Source organism: Pollicipes pollicipes, unplaced genomic scaffold, assembly GCF_011947565.3.
Source record: "Pollicipes pollicipes isolate AB1234 unplaced genomic scaffold, Ppol_2.1 Scaffold_4881;HRSCAF=5763_pilon_pilon_pilon, whole genome shotgun sequence".
In the NCBI taxonomy this organism is placed as follows: Eukaryota; Metazoa; Arthropoda; class Thecostraca; order Pollicipedomorpha; family Pollicipedidae; genus Pollicipes; species Pollicipes pollicipes.
Genome location: NW_023596576.1, coordinates 6,266,152 through 6,283,308, shown reverse-complemented (window position 1 = coordinate 6,283,308; position 17,157 = coordinate 6,266,152). Strand labels below are relative to the sequence as shown.

At 55.4% G+C, this 17,157-nt stretch overlaps 1 long non-coding RNA gene across 1 annotated transcript; it reads right to left on the bottom strand.

Annotated features, from left to right (window-relative positions):
• Nucleotides 1-663: 663 nt before the first annotated feature.
• Nucleotides 664-15,884, bottom strand: LOC119099914 (uncharacterized). The gene is made up of 3 exons (XR_005094435.1): nt 15,757-15,884; nt 5,863-5,982; nt 664-682 (listed from the first exon to the last, which is right to left on the bottom strand). It is a non-coding gene; the product is annotated as an uncharacterized LOC119099914 (long non-coding RNA).
• Between the last annotated feature and the right edge of the window lie 1,273 nt (nt 15,885-17,157).

Sequence of the window (17,157 nt, the reverse complement as noted above, 5' to 3'; positions counted from 1 at the left end):
CCAGCGACGGCGGGTTGTGCGCCATGGAGGCGGCCAGCAGCGACTGCGGCGACAGCGGGTGCCGCTGGAACGCCTCGGCCGCCGCCCGGGCCTGCGCCGACTCCCCGAGGCCCGCTTCGGGAGCCTCGATGTCCTTTGTGTCCTGTCGGTGAGTTCAAAGACTATGAGGTAGATTCCTGGCTCAAATCATCGGACTTAAGAGGAAACAAGAATTACAAATTCGCCAGATTTTTGTCGTTGCACAGATATTTCGCAAGAGTTAAGCCTAGCGTGACCAAAACTCTGCTTAAAATGTCCATCGAACAACTCAGGATGAGAGCATTGTTCTAAAGAAATCAGCAATAGACGCTGGGCCTGCAGTTAATTCACCTGTCAACGCAGCACTCACTTCGATGGAAATGTAAAGATATCAGCGAACCCCGGTGGCGCTATGTCAGGTAAATTCAACTTGGCATCGGCACCCCCACTGGTATTTACCCCAACACCAACACTCGCCATGCGACGGGTCCCCACTGACCTTCCGGCTTCTGCCGTGCGTCACGTTGGCCACCTGCTGCTTCAGCTTCTCCAGCACATCCTGGCTGGACGAGTCCTCATTGCCCTCGTCCTCTGGCTCCGGGTCGGAGCGGGTGCGAGGCGAGTGACCTCTCGACAGCCCCGAGCCCGGGTCAGACGAGGTGCCCTGCCGAACGGGAGGACAGGTCACGGACAGCACACTTATCCACTCCGACATTAGTCCTGCGGTTCGGTCGGTTCTTCGTCGGCTCGCACACAGAAGGGGAGACGAGCACAACGACGTGCGATAGATTCGCATGGCTCAGAAGCCTGAAGGGTGAGTGGTGAGCGGCATCCAAGTCAGAAATACGACACCATGAACAATTGAAAGGTATATCAAGCTTCATTGTGTGCACTGGCAGCAGTGAACGCACCAGTGACTGCCTACCCTATGGAGCGGTGACCATCACATCCAAAACAGAAGTGACCACACGGCCTGAGCAGTAGTGACCACACGGCCTGAGCAGCAGTGACCGCACAGCCTGAGCAATAGTGACCTAACGGCCTGAGCAGCAGTGACCAAGCGGCCTGAGCAGCAGTGACCACACGGCCTGAGCAGTAGTGGCCACACGGCCTGAGCAGCAGCGACCACACGGCCTGAGCGGCAGTGACCACACGGCCTGAGCAGTAGTGGCTACACGGCCTGAACAGTAGTGACCACACGGCCTGAGCAGTAGTGACCACACGGCCTGAGCAGTAGTGACCACACGGCCTGAGCAGTAGTGACCACACAGCCTGAGCAGCAGTGACCACACGGCCTGAGCATCAGCGACTGCACGCGTGTTCGTGATCGTGTTCGCCTGGCAGCACGGCGGCGGCAGAGCCGGCCGAGGTGCCCGACCTGAGCTCAGGTGCCGGACGTGTCGGCTTCTCCGGGCGGCGTCGCGCGGCGCCCTGTTCCCGCCAGGGGGCCGACACACGCGGCGATAAACAACTGCCGCCGAGGCCGGTAATGGCTGTCAAGATGGCCAACTGGCTCCATCAGATGATAATTCGGGGCGGGGCCTACAGAGGTGCATGCTGAGTAATGCTCATCTGAATTAATCTGGCCGTCTTGTGTTTGTTTCTGATGTCGGGGTCATTAATCACGCCGGTGTAATGGCGTGGGCGGCATCGGACGCGCGTTCAAGCTCAGGCTTCTGACGCCCAGCCACGTGACCGTAAAGACAAGGGCGAACAGCTCGGCTGTGACGACACCGAAGTGCTCTGAGGCATTCGACGTCGCTGGCTTTGTCAAAGCCGTCGCTAGCACCGTTTACCCGAGCGGAACAGGAACAGTCTAGTTGTTAGTATATATGTTTTTAACCCCCTCTGGTGAGAATGCAGGCGGCAAGGTCACTGATAGAATCGTCAAAACATTTAAAATTGTCCAATTATGTCTTGGAGTCCCCCTTACCGCTTCAAGATGAGTAACAAAACACTGACAAGGCCAAGACAAACAATCATCACCATGACAACAGCCGTGTTCGTTGCCGAATCATAAACAAGACAGAACAATACCCACCATTGATATGCCCCTATGTATTCAATTATATTCAACAATCCATCTTACGAACCGTTAAGTTAATTCCAAGCCCGGCCGAGTTAGCGCACGCCCCCAAACCATGAGGGCCGTCCAAGAATGTCGACTTCACAGGAGGTCCTGGCAGGCGTGCTTCATTCAATCAAATGCCTGCTCCATGTATATAAATTTCAGAGGCTAATCGGTGTCGTTCTTCTTGTCAGCTGTCAGCGTGGACGACCATAAAGAAATAAAGTGACCCCAGGTATCGGAAGGTAGGTCCGCTGCCCCGACGTGCCACCATGGGAAAATCTGCGGGGAGAGAATGTGAAATGACCCCGATCTCGTTGACATTCCACGTGTGTTTGGACCGTGCTAAATCGATTTATTTGTCGTTATTTAGTGGAGCTGATCTGTTGTGAGATCCACGGTCTGCCGTCTTCCCCTTCAATCCTTTGGGCGGGCAGCCCATTAGCATGCCACTCGGCGATGCCAGATCGTCTCTCGGCGATGCCAGATCGTCGCACGGTGGCGGAGTTCGATTCCCGGAATTCGTCACACCTCGTACATTACAGAAGTTGCGCTTCTCCGTGTATTCGGGCGGTATTCTCACGAGCCGCGGAGCCGCAATCTGCATTCAGATATGCAGGAAATGTGTGAAATACGGGCAGGGGCCGCCGCAGGCCGGCAGGTGGGCGCCGTCTGTCACCGAGTGAGGGTCAGGACCCCGCCAAGGGGGGGGGGGGGGGGGGGGGGGGGAGAGGCGCGCAGGCGTGATTCAAGCCCACCATGCATCCCCGCCGCAGCTGCACTCAAAGCCCAATTACTTATCGGTAAGGAACGGGGAAAAAGAGCAGGGAAAACGGGAGAGAGTAGCGTGATGAGGACTGACACCACTCGCCTCCGGGAGAAGCAGGAAGCGGGGACCCACAGGATGTCGGCGCCGGTTTTGGCTTCCGGTTTCTAACAGAAGGCGATGACTGGGTCCAGTGCAAGACATAGTGATAAGATGACCTGCTAGTGCGTAGCGCCGAGCAGATGCAATTTGTATAGTGTTCACTTGGGTGGCTGGCTCAAATCTCCTGACGATTAACGACCGGGTAAAAACTTCGGACGAGGTAAGGAGACTGGAATGGGCAGCAGGGTGCTGTGCGCAGGAGACGTCCCCTGTCATCACGCAAAACAGACTCGTCAAAACCCACAAAGGGTGTGGCTGAGGCCTGGTTACCTGCACAGACCGGTCAACTGGCGGCAGTCCTTTGGCAAACATGTTCATCGACGTTAGGCCTTCATTTCCCCACGCATCTCATAATGATGATGATGATGATGATTTGGGGCATCTCATAATCATATAGTCATGTCAAACTAAGCCACATAAAATTTTCTATCATCAACCTTTCGGTCTTGGAAGGGCCTTTCGGTTTGTCATGCTCGTTGGCTACGCGACCGGGTGGTAACCTTTTTTTCGAACGGTAGTGGAATGGTTTCACTGACTGAGCGTCTGCGAAGCGAGAGGTACGAGGTTCGATTCCCGGCGGTGCCCGCCCTTCTAAGCAGGATGAGACGTGGGCGGCAGCATGGAGATTCAGCTTTTGACAGCGTCCTAAAGCCCGATGACACCAGCGAATAGCTGGCGTCATTTCTGAAAGTCCCTGGCTCATTACACTAGCATGAGGCAGGTGCGGGGGGGGGGGGTCGGGGCGGGGCGAGAGCCAAGGTGTGGTAGGGGAGCTGGTATGGAACCTATGACCCCCTGAGCCAAGAGATTTACGTTAAATTCAAGTGGTTTCGCAGGAATGTGGTCCGAATTCGCGAGAGCTGGGCAAAATATCACATTTCTCCTCAGAAAATTCTGGCTACGTGCCTCGCTTCAGGGGAAATCATTTGTTGCACCACCTCACCGGGCGTACGTTCCTCACGATGACGTCAGCACATATTCGAGCGCCCAAGTCTGTTTTTCGCGAGGCGCGAGGACCAGAAGCCTGCTGAGATCTCCGACGCCAGCTGCGAGGAGCGCTGATAAATGATTACGACTCTGGGGCCGGTGTATTTTCGGCGGCCGGCGCGCCGCCCCGCCGGTCGGGTTCCAGCCCCACCCCCGGGGCCGCGCCGACGCCACCGCCGCTATTTCCGTCCGCGAGTATTTATATCGGCCGATCGGCGGCTGCCGTGTGATTTGCACGCCATCAAAGCCGTACACGGGCGGCCGGGCGTGGCGTGTCGCGGGGTGGTCCGCCCTCCCCCTCTCCGTCCCTCCCCCTCCCGCCGGGTAGCGGCGCCCGTGCGGCGAGCTGGGACGCCGCCCCAAGCTATTCTCGGCCGTCGAGGGGAGTTTGATGGAAACCAGATTGGCGAGGCGATTTTGACAAACTGGCGCTGGCCGACGATTGTCGGATGGCCGGACTCGCGCCGGACTAGACGTGGGATTCGCGCCGGATTAGACATCGGACTCGCGCCGGACTAGACGTGGGATTCACGCCGGATTAGACATCGGACTCGCGCCAGACTAGACGTGGGACTCGCAAGGGACTAGACATCGGGCTCGCGCCGGATTAGACATCGGACTCGCGCCAGACTAGACGTGGAACTCGCGCGGGACTAGACATCGGACTCGCGTCGGATAAGACATCGGACTTGTGCCAGACTAGACGTGGGACTCGCACAGGACTAGACATCGGACTCGTGCCAGACTGGACGTGGGACTCGCACGGGACTAGACCTGGGAGGGCACCTCCGCGCGCGGGCGCGCGGCCCGAGCGCGGAGCGGAACTGTTTACCAGGCCACGGTATAAGCATTGGACCGTACCGGTTGACAGCATGTTGTCATCACGAGCAGTCATTGGCCCTTTGGTGACACTACAACAAGTGAAGGACGACAGGCCGGTGACACTACAAGAAGTGAGGGACGACAGGCCGGTGACACGAAACGAAGCGATGGTAGGGCGTGAAGGGGTCAATCAGAAAACAGCGAGGAATAAGGAAAAGATAGTCTTGCATGAAATATCATGTAAAAAGAAGTGACTGACGAGAGCCTTGCTAAAGCTGACCTCAGGCTGAAGGTGGCAGAGGGCTTGATAATGGTCAAGCTGCAGAAAAAGCACGTTTGAAACTGGACGACGCTCAAATGTGCACTGAACACGTGAACTACGCCTTCACTTGGCTCGGCCCCCGCTAGGCCCCCGTCACTGGAGGGCGCGGCTCTCCTCAGCCTGGACGCGACAGCCGCTGCCGCTTGAGCGTCACGCCCTGCAGCCAGGAGCCCCGAGACCCCGATCCTTCGGAGACCAGCGGCGTCCGCAATATCGGCGCCTTTGTACTTCTCGACCGCCGCAAACCCCAATCCCGCTGGTGTGGCATTCTTGACGAGATGGAGAATTTATCGCGGGTTGGATTATAAATGTTTGAAAATCGATCAAAAAGGCCCGTCGACGGCTTGCTTTGTGGGCTCAGGGGCTAGGAGGGTGTCACTTGTATTCAGACCGATGCCGCGATCTGAAAGAAATCTGAATATGCTAATGCGGGCCAGGTGCTTTTGAAACGTGTTGCGGTGTTCCCCGTGACAAATTTATTAAATGGGTGAGCGTTGGAAGGTTTTAATTCGTACATTTCTGCCCGAAAAGTCAGTAACCGTTGGATCGCTGGCATGGCGAGACAAGGAATTTGTTTTCAGCAAGAGCATAAACCATTTTTTTCGACATGTGTGGGCAGCGAAGGAATGTTTCACCGGTCTGTGCGTGTAAAATTCACAACCCAAGAGGAGCCGCGCGATTTCCGAGGCTGAGCCATGTCTCGGCGTCATCGCCCACCTCATCGTCAGGATGGCGCTGGCGCTGCTGGTGCTGGTGCTGCTGGTGCTGGTGCTGCTGGTGCATCAGCTGGCGGTAGTGAGCTGCAGCGCCCCAAACGGAGCCGTTCATGCCCCCGCTCTGGAAAGACACAGGTGACGTCATTGGCGTCATCGCGGCACACCGCCCTTCACCTTGGGTCGAGGACCCTGGTTCGAATCTCGTCCGCTGTTCAGTATTTCGCTGACCTGACACCCCGACCGGCGAACGGCGTCCCTGATGACATTAGCACGCGATCATTGCCTCACGCGATCGCGTAAGGCAATCCAAAGTCTAAGATCAGTGCGCTCATGGTCGTCTGGAATCAGTGGCTCGGGGTGGTTCCTGGTCCGTGGTCCCTGACTTTGGTCGTCCCTGGCCCTTGCACCCTCGCCCGGGCTCGCTGCGTCTGCGCCGCCCGCCCGTCCCGACCCTGGGAGCTCTGCGCCGCGTCTCTTGCCAAGCCACGACAGGCAGGGCGGCCGTTTATGAAGAAAAACAATCCCATTAATTTAAAATGATCCAATTAATTTGCATACTGCGGTGAGTGTGACAGAGCTGGCCTGCCGTCGGGGGGCACCGCCGTCAGTGGGGGGGGGGGGGGGGGGGGGGGAGGGGAGACGAGGACAGAGGTCACGCAGCGAGCCGACCCCGCTCGGCTGCGTGAGGCGGCCGCCGCAGGCCCGGCCTGCAGGAACGGTGGGATGCACTCTGTACCCACAGAATCGCGGGCCTAGCCTGAACGGCACCCCGCACCTGTACTCCGCACTCACAGAGTCGGGGGCCCACCTGCACAGTACCCCGCACCTGTACTCCGGACCCACAGAGCCGTGGGTCCACGGGCGGCGGGATGTACTCTGCACCCACAGAGCCGTGGGTCCACGGGCGGCGGGATGCACTTTGCACCCACAGAGCCGTGGGCCCACAGGCGGCGGGATGTACTCCGCACCCACAGAGCCGTGGGCCCACGGGCGGCGGGATGTACTCTGCACCCACAGAGCCGTGGGCCCACAGGCGGCGGAATGTACTCCGCACCCACAGATCCGTGGGCCCACGGGCGGCAGGATGTACTCCGCACCCACAGAGTCGTGGGCCCGCGGGCGGCGGGATGTACTCCGCACCCACAGAGTCGTGGACCCGCAGGCGGCGAGATGTACTCCGCACCCACAGAGCCGTGGGCCCACGGGCGGCGGGATGTACTCTGCACCCACAGAGCCGTGGGTCCACAGGCACCGGCACCGGCAACGATTCACAGCAGAGCCGGCGCAACGCCCGTGACGGGGTTGCGACGCGGTTTGTCAAGTGCTGCCGTTCTACCATAATGTTCCGGTTTATAACGTCGTGAAATAGGAGCCCGAATTAGGGCCGGATATGCACACCGTGCAATCTGCTACAGCCTTGTTCGGCGAGCGCTGAACGCCGTAAATCAGGTCCTGAAGCCGGCCAACGCACAGTTACCGGCGACGAAAATCATAACGTTCGCATCAGCCTTGCAGAGCGGCAGTGAATGGCCACAGAGCGCTGCCAGACGCCTCGCAGCTTACCGTTTGTGGGGCACGCCGGCTGAAGCAGCGCTCATTTCTGTGTGGGGCAGGGAATAATTACTGGACTTCGTGCGGCGCGGTCGGGCTCCGTTGACAATCGAAAAGGAAAGGTCCAGATTTATGTTCTACAGGCCGTAATCACTCGCTATCAATCGAAGGACGCGACTTCCACGGCTCCAATAATGGTCCTGGTCCCGTTGTTACCGTAAGGAAAACGAAAATTGGATACGAGACGAATGGCCAAGCCTGGCATTAGAGATGTGGAGATACGAGCCAGAGGTCGGCGGCTCCGTATGGCTTCACGGCGGAGCAATCGCATTTTTCACCGTCCCGGGTCCAGGCCGACACACACGATAAAGAATACGTTAGTTCCTCTTAAGACGCAGGTGCGATCGATGCGGTGTGGAAGGGCGGCGCAGCAGAGACCAAGGTCCAGAAGTGAGCTCCAGACTGGGTAGCCCAAAGAGAATGCATGACGGAAAGCTTGCGCGATGTTCAACGCTCGCCCAATTCTGATCCACCTTCACCAGTGCCAGCCTGATTGTGACAAAGACGTTTCACTCCGCTGGGCTAACGAGCTGTCCGAGTAACTGGTGAAAGCTATTGTTTACAGCGGGTAATAAATACACACTTCCGCTCTCTGGTGGACCACCGAGGCATCGCCAGTCAAACGGGGCGTTGCATCGCTGAGGATAACACGGAAATGACCAAAATATCATTACACAGAGGACGCTTGCAATGGCCCTGTTATCTCCGTTCGTCAAAGTGCAGGGATGGATGAAGCTCCGCAGCACAAAAGATATACTCACTGTTTGTCAAGCAGAAAGACGAACTGTTCTGGGCGCATTGTTTTGGGGCTGTTTGGGCGTCTTTTCCATGTCAGGAGGAGCATTCACGCATGTTCAGCGCGTCACTCAAAAGGGAGTGAACATAAACAATTGGTGGGTGCTTAACTTGGCGGGAATTCGTGGGGCGATCGAGCACGCGCAGGTCAAAGGGCACGGAACACGGACCTAACGGAACGGCAGAGGGGAAAAAGTCTGATTTCTCTTCACGAGCCACCTTGCACTTTGAACCGGCATGCGGAACATCAAGTCCAGGCAGGAAGGGGCGAGGGCATCCCGGCGTAAGATAGGCCTGTCCAAGTTCAGGCCGACGTACCGCGGCGCCAACGAAAGGAATTCAGCGTTGCCCAAACACATCTCCGAATCGGTCTAGTTCATGAACTGCTACTGGTTAGTGGCTCACTTTAAGGGAGGAGAATGTCTGGAAAGGTGTGAATAATGTGGAAAGAGTGTCTTCTGCCCGTGCATTTCTTTCACCCAGTCTTACTCCGAACAAATCTGAAAGGCGCCATGCACCCTGCTTCCACGAAAGAGAACGCTCACCCGCGGCCTGGCCTTCCACGTCCGTCCGTGGGTTTCGCGCCCACGTCCCCCTCCCCCTCTGGGTAAGGGGCGCCTGGCGACGAGGGCGAGCCTCGAGTGGTCGACCCGGCCCGAGAGCGGCCCGATAATCCACCGTACCAGGTCAGGGAGAGGATATTGCGTCTGACCACCGCAAACACACCCGACGCTCAGAGGCGGGAGGGCGAGCGGGGCGAAAGACGTGCGGCAATCAAATAATCCCAGCTGGCGGATAATGCACCAGTGGCCCCTGACCCCAGCACGGCGGGGTGTTGACGTGCTGGCCGCCTTCTCCTTCGTGACGTGTCATTGGGCCGTGCTCACCTGTATCTTTCACTGCATTGCGCATGGCGAAATATAGACATAACTAGAGTTATGCAGAAAACTAACATATAAATGTGGATAAACAGCGGGGGAATACGCAAAACTAGCACGAAAAAGCGGCCTTCGGCTCGTTTGATTCTGCTAGGTCCTCTGCTGCGCGTTCGAGCTGTGACCCATTCCCCGGATCACACCACCTCGCTTCGTTCCGCGTCTGCTGCCGGCCGAGCAGTAATGGCTCACTCCACCCAGCACTGCTGTCTGACTGGCACCGCGGCCGACGGCGACTGCGCACCACAGCTTCGGTGCCACACTGCCAGCGGCTGATGCGGGAGCAGTCTCTGTTGTGCTGTAGTCGTACCGGGATTCACAGTGTCCAAACGTGCCGAGCACTCTGCCCCACCGAATGCGTTGAAAGCTGCCACCAGCGCCAGCAGGCGGTAAAGCTGACCGGTTCTGCTCTTTGCTGACTTTGGACCATCCGTGCTGGAGCGTTACCGGTGCTGACAACGTCGACTGATTCTTTGTTTGCATATCTTGTCTGCTTAACGTTGCATCAATCCTTTCAAACTGGCAAGGCATTTAGCACGGAGAATGGTCCGTAAAGTGCACGCGGTACACTGTCGCCGAGTCGCTCTGTTGCCGAGGTGGGACACTCCCTGTACCCCCTTTACGAAAGGGTCTAAAGGCTCGTTTGGTTGCCGCACTAAATATAGATGCACGATGTGTTCAATGCATATTTTGTCTCGCCAGTTGGTACACAACACCATGAATATTTACATACATCGATATCATTGGAAGAGGCTTACTTCACTGACAAGCAGACTAAGCGTTGCTATAATGAGCAAGCGCATGTGGTGGTTTTGATACGCTTCATTCAGAGCATGCTCGCGGGCCCGCCGATTGATTTTCCCAAAGCCGGGAAGGGCAGTCATGGCCGCGTCTGACATCGCGTCCCTCGACCGTGAAAATATATAATGACGAACCCCAGGTAAGCAATACACCCGAAATATTTATTATTAACACTCGGCGCCGTCACTTAACAAGAACATTAACACTTTATTATTAACACTTCATATATATATATATACATATATATATATATATATATATATATATACACCTAACAATATATATATATATATATATATATATATATATATATATATATATATATATTGTTACTTACTTACTGGCAAGGCATTTAGCTTACTGGCAAGGCATTTAGCTATATATATATATATATATATATATATAGCACACTAACACTTTATACATATTATTTACACACACTCGGCGCCGAGCTGCAAATGCAGGCCCACGGTTGGCCAGCCGGGCACGGCAACAACACTTGCGTGAAATGCCTGTCGCTCCCAAGTGTTAACGGTGCGAGCAGACTGCGCTTTCCCATCGGCGTCCCCGAAGTTGTTGGTCGCTTCTCAGGGAACCGAGACACCCCCGACCTTTGACTGTCACACTGCTGTGACCGCAGCCTGTTCGTCTACCCAGGCACACGTTTGCACGTGCCTGTCAACCCGAGCCAACACGTGATTTAAGCCTTTCCACCCTGTAATTTGTCCAGGTCTCCCTCGAGAGTGGAGCGTAAGCCATGTTTACCTTGTAGCTGGGCGTTGCGAGACGCTGTAGCTCGTAGCCTAGCGCCGAAATTGACAAGGGTCTGACGAAACTGATGTTGCAAGGTAAGCTGTTCATAGTGTTGAGCGAGTCGCAAGGGTTGTTCCAGCCCCTACTTAACCGCACAAAACAGTTCAGAGCGCGAAGTCTGGATAAAATGAGCACAAAACTTAGCACGTCTCGTGCTTTGGACTTGATCCCCGTGAATACTGGGCAAGGCTGCTCATTGCTGTCCGACGTGACATGCCCGGCCCCAGCGCGGCGTTCTGCGCACCGTTACCACTGGACGCAAAGGCGAACCCCGAGAAAGACGGCACAGGGATGCAGCCAGCTTAGGATCTGCAGAACGGACAACCTGCTCGCAAAATCCTGTGGTAAATACTGCGTTGGTGCGTATTGGCAACTGGTAAGGCCCTACTGCTCACGGTGCGCGTACGGCTTGTGCGTGTGCACAAGCCAAGCAGAGCCGCGAGGCTAAAGGGAGCTTGCCGGGATAGAAGTCAGACGCCTAAAGTTGTTTCTTGACTCGAGGTCCGTTTTCGAGGCCCGTTTTCAGCTAAACACGGGTATAAACTGGTCTTAGTTCGTGGGGATATTTTACTTTGGGAGTGGATTGGATGACCCATCACTGGCGTCAGTCATTTGGTTACGACCATGTAAAGGATAACGGATGCAGCAAACGGCATACGAGCATACAATTAACGTAATTTCGCCCGTCTTGCTTCCCATCCCCCACCCCACCAAGCCCTCCTCCCAGCTTATACCTGTTACCGCCTCTACGGTGACAGTCCGAAGTCGTGGACGAGCCTGTTAAACGGAGTGTGACAAATAAACTGACCTTTGCAGCATATTTGAAAACACGCGCCGGTGATATCTCAGGACCAATTCTGGCTAATAGCGCTGGGGATGCCTCTGCAGCAACAACAGCTTATAAAAGCAAATTGGTCTCAGTAACTATGTAACCTAAATTACGCAAACATTCCAGCCTAGCACTGCATTTCTTTTTTCTTCGTAGCCCCAGATTTAATTTCGGGAATGGGCGATCTTGCCACATGCAAGACCCTAAGGCGAGATATTCGTCGTAGCCTCCGTGACCGCGCGCAGGGGTTTCACGCCGAGCTCGTTCAGAAGTGGCATGCAAATTAGCACGATTAAGACTAAAAACTTCCTGCAAACACCAGCCGCTAGGCGCACGGTACACCTGAAGTGTGCAAGTGTACAAGCACAAGTGTGGAGCCATCATATTACAGTGGCGGCATGTTTATAAGAATGGCGAATGGTTCGCGATTCACTGGAAGGTCATCAAACCGGCTACCTCAGTCCAAACCCCACACAGCTAAGGCCGAGTCCCTTGGGGCGGCGTCTTGCGGGCCAGCTGCGTCTCGGTCGCGGCACAGCGCTGTGCACAGCCTGCCGGACTAATGGAGGGCCGTTCCCGCAGCGCGGATTTCCGCGGAGCCAATCAGCGGCGCGGTGAGTGGCGATGGCCGGACTGCCGGCCGCGTGCACTCCGGCCATAACCGCCGCTGCCGGCCGGCCGCCCACAATGACAACATGCCTCTTTTCCCAATTTTATATCTCTAATTGCATATATGATGGCCGAAATTGGCTTAATGGCGTCTCAAGGGCGTGCGGTGGGCCGCGGGACGGTGCTGATCAGGGGTCTTCGGCCGGGCGGCGCCGCCACCGCCGCCGCGTGGGCGGAGGGGCGGTGGCGGCGGTGGCGGCGGCGCGGCGCCGGACACGGCCCGGTCGGAGACAGCGAGTGGGACACGGATGGGGTAGCGCTGGTCGCGCCCTCCCCCCCCCCCCCCCCCCATCGCCCAACGCCGCCGGGAGAGGCGAGCCAGCATCAGAACGTACGACGGCCTGTGGAGGAACACTCGCGACGGCGCATGCTGCCAGTGCATGTTTGCAGTGCAGGGATTATTTAGCGCACCTGTAAACCCAGGTAGCGGCAGGGGTCACTGGTGCCGTACACAGGCGCGCCGGCTGTCATGATGAAGCCACTGTCATGTCCAGCTCGTGCCACTTCTGGCCGTGATGACAGCCAGCGGGCCGGGTGTGACGCCGGCCACAGCCCATGCATCACCCGTCTTTCCAATGCAGACAATGCCCTCTTCTGAGAGCCGTCTGGACGTTCAATTCACTCTATCGCTAGCTGTCTGTATAAAACACCAGGTAAAGAGCTCGGTCCTTCCCAAAAATCGCATAATAAACGTAGGCAGTTGGAGAGGTTCGTCTGGTAACTTCGATTTTTCCCCACGAGTTCGCTCACTGGCCGATAATTATTGTGAAACGCTTTGTCCGCGGCATTACCCACGGGGGAAAAAAGTACCTCCAAGGGAGCAGAATTTATCGTGGTTATCTGAGCTATGGTAGCACTCGGGGCCAAGCCGCTATGGTAAGGTCAGCCCATCGCAGAACTGTAAAAGAGCTAATATATGTTTTGATTTTCCAGGTTCTGTGCCTAAGAAAATGCGTCTTGAATCAAAATCAAATTTGGCATCACTTCAGAAGAAAACACAATTCGAAGGGTTCGGTAAGCCAAGCCCATGAAATGTCAATGGGAACGCATCTGCTGGACACGTTTTGAATGTCCTACACTAAGCGGAAATCATGGAGCACTCTTCGTGCTGAGATCACCAAGAAACAAACACGAGTTACAGAACAGGTGGATATTTTCTGGACGCCATCATGAATGGACATTCGGCCGACACATAATACTGCTTGAAGATGACCGCGACTGGTCTGAGTGCTTCGGAGAGGGCAATTTGCTGCTCACGAACACGATCCCGGCAGTGTGATTGGCTGTGCCGCGCCACAGATTACCATTAGCGGCGTATGCACCCGATCCTGCCAGCAGTATCGACTAGCACACTCAACACGCGATTAGCCTCACGAGCAATCTTGGCGGCATAACCCGATGCCAAGCGCGACCAGTGCCCTGCCACCCAAGCCGAGCCAATTGGCGCCGGTCTGATGACCGGCCGCCTGCCCGCCGCGTGTCAGGTGGTGACGGCGGTTGGCGGCCGACGCCCTGCGCACCTGGGCACGTGCCGCCCGCCGCAGAACACAGGGTCAACAATGCGGAAGGCCAAGCCCTGAGCATCTCAGCGCGGGTGGACGATGCCGAGTCCTGAGGCCTCCGCGCGGGAGATCCTGACAAATATGGATGTGACACAACTGCTAGAATGGGCCTCTTTCGATGGTGAAATGTTACAATGAGACAGGGAAGCAGACGTGACAGCGTGAGTGAGGCCCGGAGTGGTGGGGACCGGGGGGAGGGGGGCGTGACGTCACGAGGCTTCGGAAGGGACCGGCACTGTTGGCCCCTCACACCCGAACCGTTGTGTCAGGGGGTCCGGACACCGCGGGAGTGGAGACCGCTTCGGCAGGGTGGGGTCAGTCCCAATGCTCTATAGGGTCTCTGAGGGTCTGAGCGTGCTCTCTGCAAGATGCTGGCTACATGGCACTTTAATCAAGAGCGCATGCGGTTCATTAATAGACGTTCCATTTAGATTAACATTCATTTCCATAATCAATCAATTTAATTAAGTCAATCACTTCATAATAATCGAAATAAAGGTACAATTTTAGTAAGGTTTCTGCACCGACTATTCAATTTTTACAATTCGTATGCAGAAATTTCAAACCTGACATCAAAAGCATTTAATACTATCATGTTGAGGGCTGAGCTTTGCCTCGATACCAGTATGTTGTGAAATCGGACTTCGGAAACATTTGACTTCAAGAAAGGACAGCATTTTATCTTACTTTTAAAGCTTATGTCGAATTTAGAAGCAACCTTATCAGTAAGATAGTGCCGTCCAACATTTAATCGTAATAATGGTAACCCTTTATGAATTGCCAAGTTTATGAAATAATCTGTTAAATGTATGTATTTAATTGTTTTGCGTCTTAATGCTTTTGAGCTCGTGTGGACATTGTTTTGGTGGATTGAAACATGTTAAACAATGGATGAACGGATGGTGTTCAGAAATTATGTAATTAAGGCCTATTTCAGTTTCTTGGTGGCTTGCATTTTTAAGTTTAATGATTGTCATTGACGGAATGGCTTGTGATCAAAACGTTGAGCCGTCTTAATGCAACAAAAGATACCGTTACAAGACCATCAGTGGATTTAATGCGGCAAATTCCACATTTAATTGTGGTTTAGAACTGACACTAGTCACACTTAAGCTCAACATTTGTGGGCTTACTTGTATCTTAAATTGCGTCTAAAAACTTATCACGGCACTCTGTGTGCAGCTGTCCAACAGCACACCGATTCCTCACCGAGTTTAACACACCATACGGTAGCAGTGATATCAGGGCGCATATGGGCGCGGCTCAAGACGCCTTAGAGGCAAATGTTAGCAAATCTTGGTAAAACAAAACAATTTCCGTGGCGCTTGATGGCGCCACCGGCTGAGCGCCCACCTAACACCAGGAAATGAGGCGTGACGCTTGCAGGGACCAAATGACCGCTGCATGGCATTCATCAAAATGGAATGACACTAGACGCCTTCCTTCAAACTTTGATAATGAGTCTCGCTCGGTGACAAAGACGTATACACCGAAACGAAATGATAATTGCAAGAATATGTTATGCCATTAATTAAATACGTAGAAAGACATTTCTTTCCAGAGCGGTAAAGTCCGCTATATTCCGTAGCTTACGTGTGGTATGTGTGCGCTGTGGAAGGGAAGCCCAGGGGCCTGAGCGTCTGGATGATTTCCAATAAAGCCTATAACAGCGCATGAAAAAAGGCGAATCAAAACACCCCCTCCACGGACGCTGGACGGGGTCCCTTAGGCACGCCGCATGCTGTGTGCAAAAAGCTCGCGTACCAGATAACCCACAGCCACGAATGAAGCGGGCCATGTCCACCCTGCCCTGCACCTTGCGCGGTGAGCAGGGTCGCGCCGGCGGCACGGGCCGCATCTCCGGTCGCCGCTGCACTCACCGCGGCCGCGTCCAGGCCCGCCTCCTTGCTCTCCATGTGCACAGCGTGGCTGACGAGCGACGAGCCGTGCATCACATGCGCCGGGTCACCCTTGACGCGAATCTTGACGACCTGTCGCGGCCAGTCCCGCGCGCCAGCTCCGAGCGGTCTCTGCTTCCGCGCGCGCCCGCAGCCCTCTCACAGCGGCGGCCAGCCTGGCACTGGCCGCCGGCTGGCACGCCGCCACGGCGCCGCGGATTATCAGCCAATCAAATCCGCTCTGGGAGGGATCTGGTGGCCGGCGGCCAATGGGCGGCCTGCGTCGCTGCCAGCGCGCACGATCATTCTTATATCAGGCTAATATCGGGCGCGATCAGCTGGCGCCGCGCCGGCGCCGGCGTATCAAGACCCTCACAATGGAGGATTGTTGATACTGGGCCGGCGCCGGCGCGCCATTGGCCGCCGCGAGCCAGGCGACGAGCACGATCAATACCGAGGCCGGGGGCGGCGACGGTCGCCTCACTGCGCTGACCTGAGCCGCGACCGACACCCGCAGCCGGAGCACGGGGGGCGCTGGGGGTCCGGGGGGCGCAACGGTGAGGCGACCAGCCGGCCCTACACCAGGCGCCCGACACGGCCTGCCGCCGGCCGACTAGCCTTGACTTTGTTCGCCCGTGTCCCAAGCGTGTTTGTTTACCAGCGGGCTTCGGCGCCAGGCCGTTTTTAAACCGCTTTTTCTGCTGTGGGGTCGGTAATTCAGAGGCGGCGTGGCGGAAGTAAATTTAATAGACGGAGCTCGGATATTCTCGGAACACTTGGTGCGCAGTTGGGCGCATCAGGAGCTTAATGTGCTTACCTGCAAAACAGCAAGATTAGACATTGCAATACGGTCTTCCGCCAAATGCCAAACACGCACGTTTCCAAATCCTCTGTAGTAATTGAATCCACCGAGTGATATGTTTTTACAATAGCAAAATACGCTAATTATCTACCCGAACTATCACTACATTCCTTTCCAGAGAAGCACGTTTATTGCAAAAAGTGCGAGTGAAGTCTCCTTTTCAAGTTGGCATTTTCATGCACTACCATAAGACGAATACGACTTTACCGGAAAGAAGGAGCGTTGACCTTTTATCCGGTTTATTCGCCTAAGGCTATTTCGCTATGCACGCTTCTGGGAATTAATATTCATCAGCGAGAACTACTGCAGTTAGACGAGCATAACTGATTCTTCGGAAGTCTCGAACATGTCGGAATGGTAATGAGTCACACTGTGTTCGGGCAGCCAATCTAGGATCCCTTTCAAAGGAAGGCAGCAGGATATGCGCAGTATGCGGTGGTCTGTAGAATTTGTCGGCGTGATTTAGCAGCATAAAATTATCACGGCGAAGGTACGTGGGCGCGAACGTGAGCGCGGTTCAG